The sequence below is a fragment of the Zalophus californianus genome, chromosome 10 (assembly GCF_009762305.2).
Source record: "Zalophus californianus isolate mZalCal1 chromosome 10, mZalCal1.pri.v2, whole genome shotgun sequence".
Taxonomy (NCBI): Eukaryota; Metazoa; Chordata; class Mammalia; order Carnivora; family Otariidae; genus Zalophus; species Zalophus californianus.
In genome coordinates this window covers 82,436,816-82,453,619 of record NC_045604.1, presented here as the reverse complement: position 1 = coordinate 82,453,619, position 16,804 = coordinate 82,436,816, and the positions used below count along the sequence as shown (strand labels likewise).

The 16,804-nt window shown below is 42.9% G+C and overlaps 1 long non-coding RNA gene across 1 annotated transcript in view; it reads right to left on the bottom strand.

Annotated features, from left to right (window-relative positions):
- Nucleotides 1-16,804, bottom strand: part of LOC113933166 — a 544,895-nt gene that overhangs the window by 369,859 nt on the left and 158,232 nt on the right. Inside the window, exon 2 of the long non-coding RNA XR_003523258.1 lies at nucleotides 8,778-8,882. This is a non-coding gene — a long non-coding RNA (uncharacterized LOC113933166). The remainder of the gene's footprint in view (nucleotides 1-8,777; nucleotides 8,883-16,804) is intronic.

The following is a 16,804-nucleotide window of genomic DNA, read 5'->3' as shown; positions in this document are numbered from 1 at the left end:
GCAAAGGATCTGTACTCAGAAAACTATAAAATACTCATGAAAGAAATTGAAGAAGACACAAAGAAATGGAAAAACGTTCCATGCTCATGGATTGGGAGAATCAACATTGTGAAGATGTCAATGCTACCTAGAGCAATCTACACATTCAATGCAATCCCCATCAAAATACCATCCACTTTTTTCAAAGAAATGGAACAAATCATCCTAAAATTTGTATGGAACCAGAAGAGACCCAGAATAGCCAGAGGAATACTGAAAAAGAAAAGCAAAGCTGGCGGCATCACAATTCCGGACTTCCAGCTCTATTACAAAGCTGTCATCATCAAGACAGTATGGTACTGGCACAAAAACAGACACATAGATCAATGGATCAGAATCGAGAGCCCAGAAATGGACCCTCAACTCTATGGTCAACTCATCTTTGACAAAGCAGGAAAGAATGTCCAATGGCAAAAAGACAGTCTCTTCAACAAATGGTGTTGGGAAAATTGGACAGCCACATGCAGAAGAATGAAACTGGACCATTTCCTTACACCACACACAAAAATAGACTCCAAATGGTTGAAAGACCTAAACGTGAGACAGGAGTCCATCAAAATCCTAAAGGAGAACACAGGTAGCAACCTCTTCGACCTTAGCCGCAGCAACTTCTTCCTAGAAACATCGCCAAAGGCACGGGAAGCCAGGGCAAAAATGAACTATTGGCATTTCATCAAGATAAAAAGCTTCTGCACAGCAAAAGAAACAGTCCACAAAACCAAAAGACAACCGACAGAATGGGAGAAAATATTTGCAAATGACATATCAGATAAAGGGCTAGTATCCAAAATCTATAAAGAACTTATCAAACTCAACACCCAAAGAACAAATAATCCAATCAAGAAATGGGCAGAAGACATGAACAGACATTTCTCCAAAGAAGACATCCAAATGGCCAACAGGCACATGAAAAAGTGCTCAACATCGCTCGGCATCAGGGAAATCCAAATCAAAACCTCAATGAGATACCACCTCACACCCGTCAGAATGGCTAAAATTAACAAGTCAGGGAACGACAGATGTTGGCGGGGATGTGGAGAAAGGGGAACCCTCCTACACTTGTTGGTGGGAATGCAAGCTGGTGCAACCCCTCTGGAAAACAGTATGGAGGTTCCTCAAACAGTTGAAATTAGAGCTACCGTTCGATCCAGCAATTGCACTACTGGGTATTTACCCCAAAGATACAAATGTAGGGACCCGAAGGGGTACGTGTACCCCAATGTTTATAGCAGCAACGTCCACCATAGCCAAACTGTGGAAAGAGCCAAGATGCCCATCGACAGATGAATGGATAAAGAAGAGGTGGTATATATACACAATGGAATATTATGCAGCCATCAAAAGGAATGAGATCTTGCCATTTGCAACGACGTGGATGGAACTGGAGGGTGTTATGCTGAGTGAAATAAGTCAATCAGAGAAAGACATGTATCACATGACCTCACTGATATGAGGAATTCTTAATCTCAGGAAAGAAACTGAGTGTTACTGGAGTGGTTGGGGGTGGGAGGGATGGGGTGGCTGGGTGATAGACATTGGGGAGGGTATGTGCTACAGTGAGCGCTGTGAATTGTGCAAGACTGTTGAATCACAGTTCTGTACTTCTGAAACAAATAACGCAACATATGTTAAGAAAAAAGAAAAAGAAGATAACAGGAGAGGAAGAAAAGGGGAGTATGTCAGAGGGGGAGACGAACCATGAGAGATGATGGACTCTGAAAAACAAACTGAGGGTTCTAGAGGGGAGGGGGGTAGGGGGATGGGTTAGCCTGGTGATGGGTATTGAGGAGGGCACGTTCTGCATGGAGCACTGGGTGTTATGAACAAACAATGAATCATGGAACACTGCACCAAAAACTAATGATGTAATATGCGGTGATTAACATAACAATAAAAAATTAAAAAAAAAAAAAAAAGAAATGTCAGGGTTCAAAATGGGAGATGGAGGCAGAGGTTAGGAAACTCCTGACATCTCCAACTGGACAAGTTTCCTAGTACAGGCTTTTCCTTCATTGCACATACCACAATTTTGTCCTTATTTTATTTTATCTGGTTGATTAACACAAACATACACATACACACACACACGTAAGGCTGTAAAGGCAGGGGTCGTGTCCGCCTTTCTTTCCCATATTTTCAGTATCTACCACAGTGCCTAGCACATAATGGTGCCCTATAAACATGTGTATAATTAATTAATTGGCTAATTAATTAATGAGCAGACATGAAACACATCAGGGAGAGAAAAAGCAGAAATAAGATCATAAATGGGCCTGAATTCCAAGGTTCATGTGTACGTGTCTAAGTGGCACAAGAACAAACAAGCATAGAGATGTATGGAGATGATGAATAGAGATGTATAGAGATGATGAATATTGAGCTCCAATTCCAATGAAATTACATCCAAGCCGGGGAGGGTCTGATTCTGAGACTGATGTTTAAACAAATATTGAAACCACCATGGAATTTCTTTTCCCCGAGAGGACCCAAAGACCATAACTTATTAAGTATAAACAGACTTACAGGATGAAGCTGCCTAGAATCCACAAACACCCTCATTTTACATGTAATGAGGTGCAGCAGGATTTTATGCACTTACCCACTGGAATGATAACTTCTCGTGAAGAGAGTACTGTATTTGTTTAGGAGACACTTTGATAAACAGTTTGGAGTAGAGCATGAGGCTCCACAAGTCATAACAGAGGACCACCAAAGAGCTTTGGATAAATGGTGATCACAGTGACCCTGGGGTTCTTTTATTTTCCCCAGCACTGTTGTGAGTTGAATTTGCAAGTTTGGGGCAGAGAAGAATTGCTGATAATAGAAAAGAAGAGATCCAGGGCACTGCAGTGGGCGTCAAGAAAGAAAGACACATGGGTGATGAGACTCTAAGAGACTGGGGGATTTCTCACTCTGCTTGCTATGGGCAACATGATATATACACTTACTCCCTATCTCCCCATAACATCTTCAGTAAATTCTGCTTGGCTTCTTAATGCTCTCACATGAGATTTTCATTTGGGAGGTGAGAAGGAGAACTCAAAGAGTAGTATAAGTTAGTAGCTGACATCTGGATGTTAAAAGGATGGGGAAAATGATTCTTAGCCAAGCTAGTGAACTTGCCAAAGAACCCTCTGCTAGCCATGGACTGAACCATTCGGATCCATCAGCTTCATCTCTCCCTGTCCTATACATTAACGATTTCAACTTGCCTTTTAGCAGGGTACTACAGGCAAAAGAGAAGGAAGGGTGAGTTCACTCTGGAGAGTTAACATCAATATTTACTGACACCTAATGCACATCAGATGGTTTATGTGGATCCTCACTTATGCTTCACATCATGTTATTTCTATTTCACAGAGGAAGAATGAAAAAATTCGGGACTATGGAGGTAAAATGTTACAAGTCAGGCAGCCAATAAGTAAGTATTACAGCCAGGACTTGAATTCCCACCATGTTACGCCATTTCCTTATAAAAGCTGGATGATGGCTAAGGAAGGGGAAGGGGCAGAGTTGGGAGATGAGGTCACCGATACAGGTAGAACCTTCTGAAAGAAACTGTTGCCATGGAGCACTTAACACTACAGGGAGCCAAATGAGGTATGCTGGTAAGGCAGATAATCAGAAGCCTGGGAACTGTGGGGCTTATATTTGCCATCATCACCAAAGGGAGTCAGACAGTGTGGTGCTGGAAATGCAGGCATTGGAATCAGGCAAATCCTCATGTGAATCATGGCTCTGATTTATTATCTAAAACGGTTCAACTCTAAATTTCCCTTTAGAAATAATAATGATAAACATAAATTTAACGATTAGTCAAAAGAAGAACAGCCCTTCTGAATTAGGGAACAACTGTCGCCAGAGAATAATAACACTAAATCTCCTTTGCTGGGCTCATGGCAGCCTCCAGTTCACAGAGTGTGAGAGCACAACCTTGTAATTTCCTTAATTCCTAAAAAATAAACAAATTTCTGCTGTCATTGGGATGAATCTTAATTCTATGGAAGAGACAATGCCGAGAGTGGTGACTGTTTTGTAACCTTGGGCAAATTATTTCACCTCTTTGAGACACGGGTCTGTCATCTGTAAAAGGAGGGTAACCATGCACAGAAGTTTGTTTTTAAGATGCTGTGAGATAAGGCATGTAAAGTGCTCAGCACGGTACCTGGCACGGAGCAAGTGCTCACTGAAAGGGGTGAGGGCAGTGGCAGTGACCATGATGACAACAATGACGGAAACAATGATGCAAAGATGAGACCCCGATGAGACAGTTATGTGTTGATGTTGATGTGGTAGTGGGTGAAGATGATGATGATGATGGTTTAGTGATCATGGTGATGGTGCTCATGGTGACAAAAACAACAGTGCCACAATAAGACCCTGATAAGCAGAGATCATGATGCTAATGTGTTTGTTGATGGTGATGTTGGTGAGGGTGAACATGATGAAGGAAGAAGAAACAAAAAGGAGAAAAAAAGGAAAACAGAAGAAAGAAGGTATTAAAAGAAGAAAGCCTAGGATCTCTACAATGCAGCAACTACAACTTGTAGGTGACTAGGTCTCACTTACCCAAACCTAAGGTGCTCTGTTCCTCCAACCAGAACAGATGGGCTCTTCCCGATCAGAAGGGCAGGAACAAGCACACCGATGGACATGGCCTCTGGGACCCAACCCACTCCTCCCCCAAGGAGAAGGGAACCTTATCATTTTGATTCTCTGTCTGAAGAGAATAATGCAGCCACGTGCTTTCTGTGATGTGACGCCAAAGCCATGAAGGCTAACAATATACAGGAGTAAACCTCAAGAGCCTGGTTTCCAGGTGGACCGAGACCATGTCTGGCAGGACCTGGCCAAATCACTTTCTTGGTGTCATCATCCATGAAACAGAAGTGAAGCCTTTACAAGCATTCTAAGAATATCAAGTGGATGAATAAGATCATACAAGCAAATGTGCTCCGAGTTCTCTCGAGTAGCGACTATGGATATCTCAATTTTAGATAATTATAAAGCGCAGAATTATTCTAATGATTGAAAGCATGACTTTTAACAAGCTAATTAATCTCTCTGAATCTCTATTAAGTTTATACAGCAGTACCTATCTTATAAGACAGTAACAAGCTTTAAGTGAGGTGATGTAGATAAAGAGTTCAACACTGTGTCTTTCTCGTGGTAGCCTCCAGGAACATTAGCTGATATTATTACTAGTGTGGGAGACAATAAGAAAATAAAACAAATATAAGCAAAATACAGATGTGATGATATGACTCTCTGGCTTAAAACTTTTAGTGGTTTCCCCGAAGTTCTAAGGACAGAGTCCTAATGCTTAATATTGGCTAGCAAACCCCTTCATGACCTAAAGTCCTGCCTAACTCCCTCCACAACTAACACTTCCCAAACTGCTTTTATGCCTTCCAGGCTTCAAACTCTTTGTGTACTCACACACTTCCCTCATGCTGCTGGCCCTCCTAGAACACTCAGCCCCTAGGCTCCAAGGAGCTGCCCCCCTCCGTGGCCCACAGCCTTTTGAATCTCCCACGTTACAGCATGGTTGGGTAGTTTCCTGGTGATTTATCTGTTTCCACAACTACTTGGGATTGAGATGGTAAACTGACTGTTAATCTTTACCATCTATCATAGCACCCAGCACAGAGCAGAGCCCAGTAAATGCTTGCTGAATGAAGGAACGAGTACCGTGATTGATGCTTGCATGGGGCGCAGAGGAGGAGCATGGAAGGGGTCAGAGGAAGCCTGATGGAGGATGATACCTGAGCAGGATCTTGATGGACAGGCAAGATTTATCCAGGCAGATAAAAAGATTATGAGCATTCCAGAAAGAGAGGAGTGCATGGACAAAGCACGGAAGCATTGGGGAAACTTCCTATAATTCCACAGCACTGAAATACAGGATTCTAGAGTAGGGTATGCAAGATGATGCTGGGTGGTGGGTGCCATCAAAAAACTTGGCCTTACCACAGACCTGTACCCCTGAAACAAATAATACATTATATGTTAATAAAAAAGAAAAAAAATTAAAAAAGAAACTTGGCCTTTATGCTGTAAACACTGGTCAGCCACTGAAGAATGTAAAGCAGGGGACTGATTCAATGAGATTGTGGCATGGATTTGGTACCTGGGACCTACTATCTGATTATTTCCCATTCGTCCCATCCTCCCATCCGGTTCTCCTTTCCTATGTCTTCTTGAATATATTCTTTCCTTTCCCTCAGTTTCCATTTACACTTTTGTTGACCCAAGATGTCAGAGGATCATGAATGAAGCTAGGTCATCCTAACAGCACCAACTGGTATTCAGGGGGATAAAATTCCATTCTGACACCACTGAAAACACTAACGGGCACTTCTTCGCAATATGAGGGCTCTGAAAATGAGGCAGATGGCCCGAAAATGAATCAGGGATTGCATTTTCATATTAACATAAAGCAACATGTTTGTCACTTGCTTAAAATAATTATTTACCGGAGCGTGCCTGTGGCAACACTAAGCCTTTCCGATGATCAAAGCACTTCTTTTTAAATTGTAAATACAATTCTTCTCATCTCTCCTCTTTCAGTGCAAAATACACACAATATCCATTGAACAGCATGGCTCATTAAGTTATTCTAAGATGATGGTTATCAAACTCAAAGTCCCAGACTTCTCTGAGGATTAAGGTTAGGGTTGAGGTTTAAGTCTAGATTGGGGTTGAGGGTCAGGGTTTAACATTAGGGTCAAGATGGCCTTTAAGGAAAATATTTTAGAGTGATTACAATCAGAGTCACTTAGAAGGTCCAAAAAACGAGACCCAAGACTCAAGAGGTTAGGTAGAAACCATGATATGAAACTAAGAACGAGAGGGTGGCTGGGAGCTAATAATTGATTGAGCATGGAGACATTTTTGAGAATGAGGATTAATACCCTTCTACCAAACCAGTTGTCAGCAAAAATTTTCTGTGAAGGACCATATAGCAAAGATTAACCGCTTCGCAGGCTACCTACAGTCTCTTTCGCAGATACTCAGTTCTGTGGCTCGAGAGTAAAAGCAATAGGCCATGCATGCATGAATAAGTATGGCTGTGTTTCAATAAAATTCTGTTTAGAAAAACAGGCAGCAAGTAAAATTTGGCCCTTGTACTAGGGTCTTTAAGAGCATGTTTGGTGATAGACTATAAAAGGACAATCTTCTGAGAATTGAACCAGCGTAGAGAGATGCGGAATAGAGATACTGGAGAGCAAGATCAAGGCTACAGCATTATTAGAAATCCTAGATCCAGCCACACTTGAAACTAAATTCCCCTGATATCTTCATTTACAGGTTCACCCTCCTCATCCGTGGTTTCACTTTTCATGTCCAGTTACCCATGGTCAACCACGGACCAAGAGCAGACGATCCTCCTTCTGATGTATCATCAGAAGGTCAACAATAGCCTAAACACTATGTCAAAAGACCTACATCATTGACCTCACTTCATCTCACCATGCAGGCATTTTAATGTATCACATCATGACAACAAAAACAGTGGGTATGGGACACTAAGATATTTTGAGAGAGAGACCCATTCATTAAACTTTTATTACAATATAGTGTTATAATTGTTCTATTTTATTATTAATAACTATTGTAGTAATCTCTCACTATATCTAATTTATAAATTAAACTTGATCACAGGTGTGTATGCATAGGAAAAATCACAGTATATGATGGCTCGGTACTATCTGTTGTTTCAGGCTTCTGCTGAGGATCTTAGAATATACCCCCTGAAGATAAGGAAGACTGCTATATATGAAATAACAAATTCTCTTTTTTGTTTATGCAGTATGAGTTAGGTTTCTATCCATTGTTTCTATCCAGAAAAGTCCTGACTGGCACATAGAACAGGTCTTATCCTAAATCTTCTGACTCCCATTCCAGTGTTCTTTCTTTTCAGGCAGAAATGAATGCACTGGTTGAGGTATCTTTTGTCCCAGCCAAAGGCCAATGTTGCGTCTATTGCCTGGATTTTATTCCAAGAAACCCCTATTTCCTGGAGTATCATTAAAGGAAAGTGTGTGCCTAAGAAATGCTGCCCATGGATGTGGAAAGTTCACAGAACAGCCCTCTCCGGAGGGCCAGATGGATTCCAGACAGCTGTGACTTGATGGAGGCGCTCCATTTGGCAGGGCCAGGGAGAGCCCAGCATGAACAGCATCAATTAGCAACCTCTTTTGAGAGAGGACGATTATAGCACATCACTACAATCAAACTTCATGCAGCCACTACAAATAATAGTTGTAAAGTCTCTGTAGCAACATGCAGACATGTTTGATACGAGTTTAAGAGAGAACAGCAGAATACACCAGAATTCTCATTCATTGCTAAAGAAATTATGAATTGGTACAAACACCCCAGAAGGCAATTTTGCCATATGTATCAAAAACCTTTAAAATCAAAAACCTCCTGACTTTTGATTCAGTCATCACCCTCCTCTCCTCGAAGAATCTACCCCAAGAAAATAGTCAGAAATGCAAGCATGGATTTCTGCATAAGGATGTTCATCACAGCATTATTTATAATGGGGATAAAAAAATAGTGCCCAATGCCAAAGGTAGGAAATTGATGAGATACATGACAGTGTAGAACCACAGGGGGAAACATGATGATTGCCATCAAAATTACAATTAAGAAGAATCTCTAATGCTACAGGAAAATATTTACACTAACACAATAACCAATAAACACAACAAGTTTTCATCTTTACTTACCTGGATATGGTGATGAAGTGTTTGAATTAGCGGCTCAGGGCTCCTCTTATGGGGTTATTTGTGTGGGGATGCTTTTCTGGGGTTAGGGAGTAAGAAGGAGGATTCCTAGAGAGAGAAGAAACCGGGTTAAGGAGTAAGAAGGAGGATTCCTAGAGAGAGAAGAAACCAAGGGCAATCAAAAGGATGTAACAAGGGGCGCCTGGGTGGCTCAGTCAGTTAAGTGTCTGCCTTCAGCTCAGGTCATGATCTCAGGGTCCTGGGATGGAGCCCCACCTCCGGGGGTCCCTGCTCAGTGGGGAGTCTGCTTCTCCCTCTGCCCCTCCCCCCACTTGTACTTTCACACACTCTCTCTCTCTCTCATAAATAAATAATTCTTAAAAAAAAAAAGATGTAACAATGAAACTGCATCTGGTCCTCACAGGGATATTTTTGAGGTCTCCATTGAAGAGAAGTTCTAGGCAGAATTGAAGGATCATAAACGTCACTTTTTGAGGAATGCCTTCTTCTTCCCCTCAGATGACATATCATGCCTCTGATAGATGTTCTCAAAGCACTTTATGTTTCTCCTTCAAAGCACATAATAGATGCTGTCAGCATGTATTTAGATGATGTGCCATCCTCACTCACCAGTCCCGTCTGGTTGAATATGGTAGCCGCGGTAAAGAGCACGTGGCTATTTAAAGTTAAGTGTAAATTAATTCAAATAAAACAAAACAAACATCGATTTCACAGTCACACCAGCCATGTTTCAAGTGGCTGACACAGATAGGAAAGATTTCCATCAGCACAGTCTTACTGGACGGTGTTGTCCTAGCCATGATTCCAGGTCTTGTTCACATGCTATCCCTAGTTCCCAGAGTCTGGCCCATTACAGGCCCTTCATAAACATTTGCTCAGTGAATACAGTAAGGAGAGGTCTTCATTAAAAGTAGGACCTTGGGGCACCTGGGTGGCTCAGTCGGTTGAGTATCTGACTTTTGATTTCAGCTCAGGTCATGATGTCGGGGTCATGGGATCCAGCCCCACAAAGCACTCCATGCTCAACTCAGAGTTTGCTTGAGATTCTCTCCTTCTCCCTCTGCCCCTCCCCCAACTCATGTGTGTGCACATGTGCATGCTCGCTCTCTCTCTCTCAAATAAATGAATAAAATCTATTTTAAAAAAGTAGGACCCAACATAGCAAGAGAAATAAAATCATACCTTCCCCTTAGATTTGTCCCTTTTTCTACCAGAAACTAGTTATCAATACATTTCTTTGGTAAGCAATAAACAGAATAAACAATGATAAAAGAGCTCTGAACTCATGTCCAGGTACATGGCATCAGCCCTGGCAGCAAAGTGGTCTGGATAATGCAAATCAGGTCCAACTGCTCAGGACTAAATCTGAACTATAAGCAGGGTATCCCTGTCCCTGGGGCCAGGGTGCTGGGGATGACAGAGCCAAGGCCCTGACAGTGGCTGGTCCATCCTCTCTCCATCACTGATAGGTTTTTCCTGACAGCTAAATGAGAAAAAAATTTAAAATCTTAGTCATATACAGAGACATGAGGGTGCTGCGCTCCAGAGCTCTAGAAGACCCATGCTATTCAACCCCTGTAGGCTCCTTGCTGCCACAAGACAAAAAAGAAAGGAAGAAAGAAAGAAAAGAAAAGCCAACAGTTCAAGAACCTCAGTGTGGAGAGGCAAAAAAATTGTACTCTCATACACTTCCTTCCCTGCAGGAGGTGCTCAGATAAATGCTGAATTAACAGCTAACTCTCAGTCTTGGAAGGCTGGTACCTCATAAGTAGCATTCACTCATTCACTCAACAAATGTTTACTGGGCATCTACTGAGTGAAAGGCAATTTTTAGGTACCGGAGATACACCAGTGAACAAAAGAGAAACAGACAAAAATGTCCGCCTTTGTGAAACTTACCTGCCAGGCAGGGTTTCAACTCTGGCTGAATATTAGAATCATCTGGGGAGTTTTGAGAACTCCCATTGCTTAGGACACACACACACACACACACACACAGACTGACTGAAGTGGTCCAAGATAAGAACTAGGAACGGGTAACTTCCCAAGTGGGCCCAGTAGGCAGTCATCTGGGAAAACAGAACCACTGTTCTGAACTAATGGTTCTCAATTTGTGGTCCCAAGACCACCACCGGCAGCAGCATCTCCTGGGCATTTGTTAGAATGCAGGTTCTCAGGCCTCTCCCCAGATGTCCACAGTCAAACACTCTGGGAGGGGGCCCAGCAAGCTGTGTTTTAACAATCTCTCCTGATGACCCCGATGCCCACAACAGTCGGCAACCACCACTCTAAGCAAAATTAACTGGGGCGGTAAGTTTTTAAAGGTAGAAGAATCATGCTTTCCATCTTTTCCCAATCACAAGACAGGAATCACAAGAGCATCCTCCTCAAGTCCGTACGTAACTGCCACACCACTGGATTTTTAGATGCTCCCACCAGCTGCTCAAGGCCCTGCTCTGCTAACTGGGCCTCCTCTCCTCACTCAGTTCCCCAGTCAGCTACTCCTCCCCAACTGCCAACGAGTCTGGCATAGACACCCTCTCGCTGCCATCTCCACGATAAACTGCAGGTGCAATTGCCCCCCAGGCATCTGATGTCCTTACCTCCCACAGGGCTGCACAGTGCACACACTCTTACACACACAGGCCTGCCTCACTTTGCCACACACATAGACATCCCATTTTACATAACACACATAAGCACATTCCTCCTCTACCACAAATATCACATACACACAAGCACTCACGGTCAAGCATACATTCACATCCTCTTATGTTGTTCTACACACACGCACACACACACAGAAATCATATTTTACCAGTAATTCTCAAATTTGTCTGCATATTGGCCTCACTTCTAAGCTTTAAAAAATGCTGATGCCCAGGCCACAACCCACACCAATTAAACCAGCATCTCTGGAGTTGGAACCCAGGTATCTGTGTTTTTAAAGCTACCCAAGTGGTTCCAATGCACAAACAAGGTTGAAAAGTCCTGTTCTACGCCATGACTAATAGAAGAAGTAAGAGGATCTCAGCTTCTTTCAGAAAGGAGACAAGATCCATGCTGAAAACTGAAATTGACAGACTTCCAGAGGTCTCATGGGAAGCCTTTGAATCAGTATTATCTGTACCACACATCTGGTATTTCTTTTTCCATTTGCTGTATGCCCATGAGTCGAAGACCACCAGAAACACACTTCGTCAAACAAGGTTGGCTTTACTGGCCCACAGCAATGAGGGGGATGGCCCACGATGGAGAAGATGCCATGAGGCATCTTAGTAAGAGGTTATTATTAGTACTAGCAGGAACTTGTTATAGGATTTGAGATGGTGTGTGATTTGGGAGAGGTTGCAAGGGAGCAAGGCCTTACTCTGGACTGGATGTGTCAGGAAGTGAGGATGATGATAATTCTGATTGGAGGTCCTAATGAATCGTATCTAGTGGTCAAAAGGAATGAAGTAGAGCTGAAGTTATAACTGATAAGGAAGCAGAAGTCACTCCCATAAGCCAGGAAATAAGGATGCCTGTCTTTTTGTGGCTTTGACAGTGGTCTTATTTTGTGCTCACACATGATTACAGAATGGTTTTGGGTTTGTCTTGCTCCATTATATCCACAGGGCGACCTTGTCTGATGTTGGTCATTTGTGCACCTGCCAATGTTCACCAGGACAGCACCAAGGACCAGCTGTGAGTGTGAGGTCAGCGCTTGACTGTCCAGGGCTGTTTTTCTCTTTCTCATCTCTCCTGCATTCTCCATGTTGACTCTATATTGTCTCTTTGCATTTTACATGTGTCTGCTTGTTCCTCTAGGAAATAACCCTCACCTTCTCAGCCTCCTCTATAATACATGGCACATACAATATACATAGCACACATAATACATGATGGATGTGTAGACAAGGGAGCCTTCTCATTCTGAAAAGTATCCTGGTTTAGATTTGAAATCAGAAAATCCAACTTCCAATTCCTACTTTCTACTTGCGAAGTGTACAACCTTGCAAACAGCTCAACTTCCCTGAGCTCTTCTCCGACTGAGGGTGACAGTCCCTGTCTGCCCCACTGGGTTTCTGGTGGGAACAGATTAGACAATTCAGAGCACAAGGGGGTGGCAAAGCAGTAGATTCTCATAAAAAGCACACAGGGTAGGTAACTGGAGTGGACAGATGATTGGTTCGACCAATACCTTGGTCAGGGGTAGCAAAACACAATTGGCTCTGAGAGTCCTCTGAGGACTTAAAAGTGGGGACAGGAAGTTGAATTACCAGGTGCAATGCCAGTCACCTAGGTGACCCTGCAGCTCTTAAAAAAGAGGTTTCAACAGTAAGCAACCAGACATTGAACTTGCTTAAAAGGCCATCCCGCAACATTTTCTGAGTGCTTAGTATGTGTTAGACATTATGATGCAGAAATGGAAAAGAATACACTTTCTTCCCAAAGATGTTCCCAGTCTATTGGGAGAAAGACACAAATAAAACTGCAATTCAGCATAATAAAAAGAAGAAGGAGGAGAAGCACTTAGAAGGTAGAGTATAGCATACAGCAGGGAGGAGCTAATCCTATCAGGGGCGGGGGAGGAGTGACAAGGAGAGCTTAGGGGAAACCTGCACAAAAAGGGTATCACGTCACCTGGGTTTCTGCAGGATGAGTAGGAGCCTGCGAGGCAGACAGAGGAGGAAGTATCAAAAAGAAGTTACCAGTAGCAGAGGGGGCAGTGGGTGCAAAGACAGGAGAGTATAAAATACTCCGATGTGTTCTGGGATTGTGAAACACATTCATAAATAAGTCATCAAAGGCGTATAAGACTGCCTTGTCAACTATTACATCCCCAGGCCAGAACAAACTGTCTAGGGCATTGTACTTACTTACAAATGGAGGGAGCAATTAATGAACACTATAGCTGTTGCTATCAGAGATTTAAGCCACTGTGACAGAATTCCAACGATCTACAAATGTATATGCATGGTGTAGGCTTGCTTTACAGGCATAGTTACATTATATTTTCACTCTTCTGGTCCCATGTATACAACTCTTTGGAATTATCTGTATGGTTAACTGGTTTCAATGCTCAGAACCAGGTTTTTTGAACAATGAGTTGCACCAATATTGAGATTTCTTATTATTATTCAGTCCTTAGTTAGCTGCTGTCTTCAAATAACTTATTCAGGAAGGGTCTGACCCAAGGGCACAAGATTCCCTCCCCAGGCTCTTCTGAGTTGGCTTCTAGAAAGTCAAGTTTAGTTAGCTATCTGTAAGATAACAGGCCACGAGAGAGCCCTGGGCTCTTCCCAAAGACCTTGCTTTTATAGACTCAGAAGCGAATGCTAGGAGTAGCTGCCAAAAGAGCTTTGGGCTTCACAGACCATGTGAGTGGAATTCCCCTGGGTGATCAAAACTGAAACTGATCTATCTGGCCAAATGTAGTAGGTGGAGAGGCCATCCTTTTAGGATATGCTCCTAAATTAGAGGAGTTGGTACACTTCTACCGGGTCTGTAGCCCCTCTGTGCTGAATATGCTGCACAGCCAACTGGCTAACTAACCACTCCTGTCACCCCGCGTGGCAGCCAGGGCTGGCCAGGCTTGAGACAAATGGGTCCCCACTGTGGCCAAGCATAAAGCAGCGCTCACTAATAAAACGAATGCCTCTTCTCGGTGGCTGAAGGAGTGGTGGAGACACAGATGGCCCTATGCATATGAGTACAGATTTCATGAAATGGGACCGTGAGAAAAAAAAGCTATGCTCTAAAATAACCTATTATTTTATTTTTTAAAGATTTTATTTATTTATTTGACCGAGAGAGAAAGCATGAGCTGGAGGGAGAGGGAGTAGGAGAGAGAATCTGGAGCAGACGCCACACTGAGCATAGAGCCCAATGTGGGGCTCGATCCCACGACCGCACGATCATGACCTGAGCTGAAACCAAGAGTCTGCCGCTTAACAGACTGAGCCACCCAGTGCCCCAAAATGACGTATTATTTTATACCCAAATTGACATTGGCATATGAACCAAATAAATTAAATGTAAGTAGACATTTGACTTGTTTGTCTCCATCTGTAGAAACTGGTATTTTTAAGTTGGCAAAAAAAAAAAAAAAAAAGGTATTTAACCATCTCATTAAGAAAATGAAAGTCACAGTAAATTCACAGATACAGATATATTTAATACTAAGCACTGTGAAAGAGGACCTGGGTAAGACCTGGGAGGATCAGGAAGGAGATGAGTGGCTTTAAGCCCCTGGAGCCATCCCCATATGCCACCTACACAGAGGACTCGACATCCTTGGAGAGGTTCACATTCCTGGTCTCAGCTTCTCCCCGTGACCTCTCCTCTACCTCTTTCCATAAAAACTTCAGTTTCCAAGACTCTGTCCTTAATTATTTTTCTTTTTTACTTTTTACATCAATATCATGGAGGTATAATTTATGTAAAAAAAAAATGTATCCATTTTAAGGGTACAGCCTGATGAGTTTAGACAAGTGTATATGGTTGTATAACCCCCCATCTCAATCAAATATGAAACCCTAAAGATCCTCATGTCCCTTCATGGTCAGTCCTTTCTGTCACCATAAAGCCGTTTCCCTGTTCTAGGATTTAATATGAATGGAATCAAACAGTATGTGCTCCTCCGTGTCTAGCTTCTCTCCCTCAGAATGAGTTTTCTGGGATTCATCCATGTTGTTGCACATACTGTTAGTTTATTCTTTTTCGTGACTGAGGAGAATGCCATCATATGAATCCCCTTCTATTCATTTATCCACTCATATGGTGAAAGGCATTTGGGGTTTTCCCGTTTTTGAATATTATACCTAAAATGTCTATAAACATCCAACATCATATGCTGTCTTTGTCCAATGTTGGAACACAGTTATTTCACCTGTCATATTGGGTTCTCTGACTGCCTACAGTGGCTTCATTACGGGCAGGAGCACAACAGAATCATCCCTTAATTCCCATCAACAAATTTGCCTTCCTGCCCCAGATCTGCTGGCTTTGTTGTCCTCAGGAATGTGCTATTTGACTCAAGCCTAAGGCACCCCTGCCTGCTGACAAAACATATTCCCATCAACCATACTCCTGCCCTGAAAAGGGTAAACAGGTATTTATGAATCAGGTGTAGGTGATCAGGTTAACTTACCCAGTGGCCAGTCATGTCGATGGTACCTACCCCCAACATGATGCATGAGAAGGGCACTTCCCTCTGTCTATCCTTCCCCAAAGCCTATTACACCAGTCTAACCAGGAGAAGCCCAAATTGAGGGACAATCTACAGAACGCCTGACCAGTACTCTTCAAAACTGTCAAGAAAAACAAAGAAAGACCAAGAAACTGTCACTGGACCAGAGGAGACTCAGGAGACGTGACGATGAAATGTATTGTGATCTCCTGGAATAGAAAAAGGATACGAATAGAAAACCTGGCAAGATCTGAATAAAGTCTGGAGTTTGGCTAATAGTGATGCCCCCTGTTGGGTTCTGGGTTTTGACCAAAGTACCATGATAATATAAGGTTTTAACAATACAGGAACCTGGGTACGGTGTCTAATGATCTATGCCATCTTTGCAAATTTTCAGCAAATATAAAATTACTTCCCCCTCCCCCTGCAAGTTTTTTAAAATGTCAGGCTTTAACATCCTGAGCACATAAGGGCCAATCAGGTAATAAGGCTGTGACATGGCCATCCCAGCTAACTCTGCTGTGCCTCCCACTGCACCTGCCCTTCCTGGGAGAGGCAGGTTAACCCCTGTCTGTCTGCACAACTTCTTCCACCCCATTTCCCCTTTGGGTAGATCTGCCTGGGATTTACGATTATTAAACTGCTGTGTCATTGGTACAGCCCAAAATCCTTATTGTGGCTTTTCTGCACAGACTGGCCAATAAACCGCCCCAACCAAGGAGAGAGAGGAAGGTCTAAGCCTGGAAGAGATATGTTGTAATGCACATCAAAGCCCAACTATCTCCAGGAAGATGATAAAGCTGGAGGGGGACACGTACCACCCAAAGCTCCTCCG